Source organism: Microtus pennsylvanicus, chromosome 8 (assembly GCF_037038515.1).
Source record: "Microtus pennsylvanicus isolate mMicPen1 chromosome 8, mMicPen1.hap1, whole genome shotgun sequence".
Taxonomy (NCBI): domain Eukaryota; kingdom Metazoa; phylum Chordata; class Mammalia; order Rodentia; family Cricetidae; genus Microtus; species Microtus pennsylvanicus.
Window position 1 is genome coordinate 10012611 of NC_134586.1, and position 6228 is coordinate 10018838.

Below are 6228 nucleotides of genomic sequence, written 5' to 3' on the forward strand. Positions count from 1 at the left end.
TGCAAGGATGTTTTGCTCTGTCTAGATTACGAGGTGAACACTAATGGCAATGTAATGGCATTTTCCTGACGATTACCCTGATTGTCCTGGTGGGCATTTCTCTGAGGATTGACCTTTATTTCTCAGTGGCTGCTCAGCTACTTTTCTTATGAGAGGCCCGGGAGTCGAGGAAATAGACACTTAAACACACCAAGGGAGTCACTTTTAAAGATGTCTTTTGTAGTTCAAATAATCACCCCCCGATGTTTGCTAAGCTTGCTGTTAGACAGCAGACTGTTCCACGAGAAGCCGAGTGCTTTCCTGAAAAGATAATGTGCATATGTGTTATTAAGGGCATGGCATGGTTTGAAGAAAGGAGTATGAACCGGGGTGGAGCTGGGGGAGAAAGTCCGAAATAACCAAGCACACGAACCTCAATGGTTATGAAAGGACTCTAAGGAGCTTGATTGGGGATCGGTTTTGTAGCATGAGGGTTTAGCAGAAGGAGGCATAAATCTAGGAGGAAACAATTAAAGTCATATAAATGAAACAGGCCAAGGGGGTTTCTAGTTAGAACGAGTTAAATAACAAAAAATAAAAGAAAAATAAAGTGAGAAAAAGTAGAGCTTTTGTAAAGTAGACTGTCTGTCTTCGAAGTAATTCCTCTCCCTGGAGGCCTGCATCTCTCCCAGCCACACCAAATGTCAAGTGCCACACCAATGACAGAAGGCAGTGCCCCTCTCTGTGCCGTGTATGTGACACTCGCGGGAAGGCATCTTTGATTACGGCTCTTCCACACAGACGCCCAGCACGGTTCCTTCTGCATGCTCATAAGGAGTGGGAGACTCAAAGTATACATAAAATTCAAATTCCTCATTGTTTCCAAGCAGAGAAAATGTCGTCTTCTGGAAGATAAAAATATACTTGGCTAGATGTGTAAATATATTAGAATCCAGATCTTGAGCAATCAGACCAAACTCTCTTTTATTTAATACCTCATTTAATCTGCGAGAACATTGAATTAGATTCTCAGGGCACCAAATGTCCTCTCCCATTCTCTGCAGATTACATTGCTTTCAGGCTATTTGGGAAAGACCACATCATGATTAGACATCTCACAACTGGAAGAGTTTTAGTTTGGTTGTTTTGCCTGAGGTAGCAGCTACATACCTACTACCAGGCCTTGCTGCTGGCTAGTAATTCCACACATTTTTCCCCTGTAAATCACTCCCTTGTACATAAGGACAATTTGAATACAAATACCCTCCATTGGAGACTGTTATTTACTACTATTGAAATTAAAAAATTAAAATATTTTTGTTACTGCTCACTTTGAGACAGGGTCTTATGTGTCCTACGGTGGCCTCAGATGCACTATGTAGTTGAGAATGATATTGAACTTATAATCCCCCTGCCTCCACTTCAGTAGTGCTTCCATTTCAGGTTCAACCAACCATCCTCAGGTTACAGTTACTGGGGGTTGAACCCAAAACATAATTTATGCTAGGCACTCTATTAGCTGAACTATGGGCATGGCTAATTGTTTCCCCCTCCCACCTCCCTTTGGGGACAGGATTTCACATTGTAATTTGGGCTGGCCTTGAACTTGCAGCCATTTTTCTGCCTCAGTTTACCAAGTGCTGAAATCACAGGCATGAGCTACCACTCCTGGCTCATTATTTTCTAAATAGACATCAGATTTGCATCTTTAGAGATCTTAAAATTTTTTATTAGTATTTTTTATAGCTGTGGAAATCAGTCAAGTTACTAAGTTTTTCTAGGTTTCAAATATTCCTAGCTGGGCATAAAATCAAGCATACCCACCCAAACTGGCATTAACTAAGTCTATAAATAGTCTCTCTCTGCTATAGGTCACATTTTGCAGCCAAATGACTCAGGTTAGTTCTTTTTTGTTGCAAAAACCTTTTGGTCATAAGGTCTTTTGGGCTACTGGGGCTTCGCCTTTAAGAACCCGGCATGTGCTTGTCACACCCATCTAGTGGGTGAGTTTTGAGAGGGCCATGACTGGAGTTCTCTCACCACTGTGGTAAAAACCTGGCAAGAAGTAAGTTAAGGGACAGAGGACTTATATTTGGCTCATAATTTGAGGGATACATGAGGGCCATTCCATCAGTTCATCATGGCCCAGACTCTGGTGGCAGGAGCCTGCAGCTGGGATTCTTTACCACCTCTCATAGTTGTGAGAAGGACATGGACTGAGCTGGGGTATAAACCTCAAGGTGATGGACTTCCTCCAGGAAGCCTCTACCTCCTGAAAGTTACAGTCTTTCAAAACAGCTCCACCCACTGGGGTTGGCCGTGGGTGGGTTCAAACACATGCATACTGAGATATTTGGTATACAAATCAAAACCGGCCTGGAGGTGCTGAAGCTGCCTGTTATGACTCAGGGAGCCGTCTCTTTCTTGGGTCTCTCCCCTGCTATCCGGGCCCTTTCCTAACTGGTGCAGAACACCTGTCCTGAAGCTCCTGCTCAAGCTGATGGCAGACCAAGCCGCAGGAGTTTCTATCCAAAGGGAGGTGGCGATGCCCTGTGGCCCAGCCAACCCTTCCCCTCTTACTTCTTGTGCCAAAAGTTTACGGAGAGAACTTTTCAGTGTTATCACATTTTCTATTATATTTGAGAGGTCACTGAAAAAAAATTAGAGAACTCAGTCTGTATAAATTCACAGTGTGGCCAAACTCAATGAAGCGTATCTAATTTGAAAAGTGATGGATATCTATAGTTAATGAGCTAAAGCTGTGTTATGCTAAGGTTATTTGAAAATAGAGAGAGATTAGAAGTGGAAATGACAGTGTATTTTTACCCATAGATCAGACTACTGACACAGGGAGAAATTACTGTGTTCTTAAAATATACTAAAAACTAATGTCTAATCTTTTTCTTTCATATAGTATTTAAAATGTCACCAAGTGCTGTCCTTTTGTACTGTTGCATGGCTCCCGTTGCTTCTGCATATTAGCCCAGTATAAGCATGGACAATGTCTCAACTGTCACTGAATATAAACTTACCGCTATGGGGGAGTTGTTTCCAAAATAAACTTGACCTTGGTGCTTCACGTGAATTAATCACTTTGTCTCAGGCATTGTGGCAGAACACTAACGGGGTATGAATAATGGTTGCAAATTTTTAGGTTAATTTTGGGCTCTTTACTCTTCGTATGAACACTAGAAGAGGTTAAATTAGTATCCTGCCTCTGTATCAGGTGTCCAAATTGTCAGATGTTTGTCATTTTATTGGCTTAGAGGTTTATCTCCAGCACTAGCTAAAACGATTGTACAATAAACATAAGGGTGGGAGGACTTACACAGTATCCTGTGGGGTTGTCGAGTTTTTCTTATCCCTATAGTTTAATTCGTATCTGTCATCTGGACCTCAGCAAAGCACAAAAGATAAAACAGTAAAATCCGAAAGACAAGTGACAGTAAATCACAGAAATAAGAATCATCAAAGACATAGCTGAAGATGGAATTTACCCTATTACAGCATTTTAAAATAAAATAAGATTAATTCTATACCACGTTTCCACTCGCAGATGAAGACCAGGCCTTTGTGCCCCAGGATTTAGGCATGAATTTGAGTTTAATTTCTTTGATGTGGTTGGTTAAGATTACTAGATTTGTTTTGCCTAATAAACTGTCTCAAGATCTAGACCTAAGACTCCTTCACATTGTGGGACGATATAGAGTGTTGTTATTCACTGCTTTGTAGAATGATGTAAACATAGATGAATTACACACACACACACACACACACACACACACACACACACACACACACAAGCCAAATGATTTTCTATGACTGAAAAATAGTATTTTGTATTTGGAGCAACAATGTCTATCTGTATCAGAGCATTAATTTTCCAGTTAAAGACAAATTTGGTATTACAGACATGTGCGTGATTGGGGAAAGGGAAAGAGAGAGAGATTGAGAGAAAGAGATAGATAGATAGATGATAGATAGATAGATAGATAGATAGATAGATGATAGATAGATAGATAGATAGATAGATAGATAGATATTGAGGGAGAGAAAGAGAGACAGACAGATCTATGCAGCACAGGCTGGCCTTGAACTCAGTTTTGTGTGGTTCGAGGATGGAACCAAGAACGCTAGGTGAATTCTAGGTAAGCACCCTATCACTGAACTGTATCTGCATCCCTAGACTTTGTAGATATTTATAACAAATGTGGTTTTTTTTGAGATTTTTTTTAAATTTATTTATTTATTAAAGATTTCTGTCTCTTCCCCGCCGCCGCCTCCCATTTCCCTCCCCCTCACCCAATCAAGTCCCCTTCTCTCGTCAGCCCAAAGAGCAATCAGGGTTCCCTGCCCTGTGGGAAGTCCAAGGACCACCCACCTCCATCCAGGTCTAGTAAGGTGAGCATCCAAACTGCATAGGCTCCCACAAAGCCAGTACGTGCAGTAGGATCAAAAACCCATTGCCATTGTTCTTGAGTTCTCAGTAGTCCTCACTGTCCGCTATGTTCAGCGAGTCCAACTTTATCCCAGGCTTTTTCAGACCCAGGCCAGCTGGACTTGGTGAGTTCCCAATAGAACATCCCCATTGTCTCAGTGTGTGGGTGCACCCCTCGCGGTCCTGAGTTCCTTGCTTGTGCTCTCTCTCCTTCTGCTCCCACTGACTGGGAGAAGATCTTCACCAACCCCGCAACTGACAAAGGTCTGATCTCCAAAATATATAAAGAACTCAAGAAACGAGACCGTAAAAGGCTAATCAACCCAATTATAAAATGGGGCACTGAGCTGAACAGAGAACTCTCAACAGAAGAAGTTCAAATGGCCAAAGACACTTAAGGTCATGCTCAACTTCCTTAGCAATCAGGGAAATGCAAATCAAGACAACTTTAAGATACCATCTTACACCTGTCAGAATGGCTAAAATAAAAAACACCAATGATAGCCTTTGCTGGAGAGGTTGTGGAGAACGGGGTACACTCATTCATTGCTGGTGGGAATGCAAACTTGTGCAACCACTTTGGAAGGCAGTGTGGCGGTTTCTCAGGAAATTCGGGATCAACCTACCCCTGGACCCAGCAATACCACTCTTGGGAATATACCCAAGAGATGCCCTATCATATGGCAAGAGCATTTGTTCAACTATGTTCATAGCAGCATTATTTGTAATAGCCAGAACCTGGAAACAACCTAGATGCCCTTCAATGGAAGAATGGATGAAGAAAGTATGGAATATATACATATTAGAGTACTACTCAGCAGTAAAAAACAAGGACTTCTTGAATTTTGCATGCAAATGGATGGAAATAGAAAACACTATCCTGAGTGAGGTAAGCCAGACCCAAAAAGAGGAACATGGGATGTACTCACTCATATTTGGTTTCTAGCCATAAATAAAGGACATTGAGCTTATAATTCATGATCCTAGAGAATCTAAATAAGAAGGAGAACCCAAAGAAAAACATATAGGCATCCTCCTAAATATTAACCTTCATCAGGTGATGAAAGGAGACAGAGACAGAGACCCACATTGGCGCACCAGACAGAAATCTCAAGGTCCAAATGTGTTTTAATATGAGTTATATTCCCCCTTTTTATTGCCAAGTCATCTATTTTCAAACATATTCTTTCATTCCTTTTGTGGATTATTTCTGCTAAATTCACATGAGATGACTCTTCAACCATACATGAGTTAGTGTGTGTTGGGGGGTGAGAGCTGCCAACTCGATGAAGTCTAGAATTACCTGGGAGACTGCCTCTGAACATGCTAGTGGCTGATTGATTATCTTGAATGCTTTTTAACTGGGGTGGGAGGACCTGTCCCCGAGAGTGAAACCATTCCCTGGATGTGTGTTATGATTCTTCTGCCCCCACCTCCTGCATGCAGGGGTCATAGGTGTGAGTGACCATGTCTGGTTCATATAAAATTCCAAGTGAGAATATGTAGTATAATTTCAACAAATGCATTGATTATTAAATCCTGTTTGAAGAGTTGGCTTTAAAATCACTGGAACTTAGCCCTACTAATAACTAGTATTAGAAGCATAATCATAGATTCCTGTGTAGGTAACTTTCTAATGGAAAGAACTCATCATTTTAATTTATTTAACTGACTCTGCACCTTGGCAGCATGTCATATTTCTTCAAGCTCCTGAGGTTTACTATAAATTTGCATGCATTGAAATAAAACTAGATGCCCTGTTTTCTGAGGTTTTGTCCAGAATATTCCACTTACTGCACGTGATGTTGTGT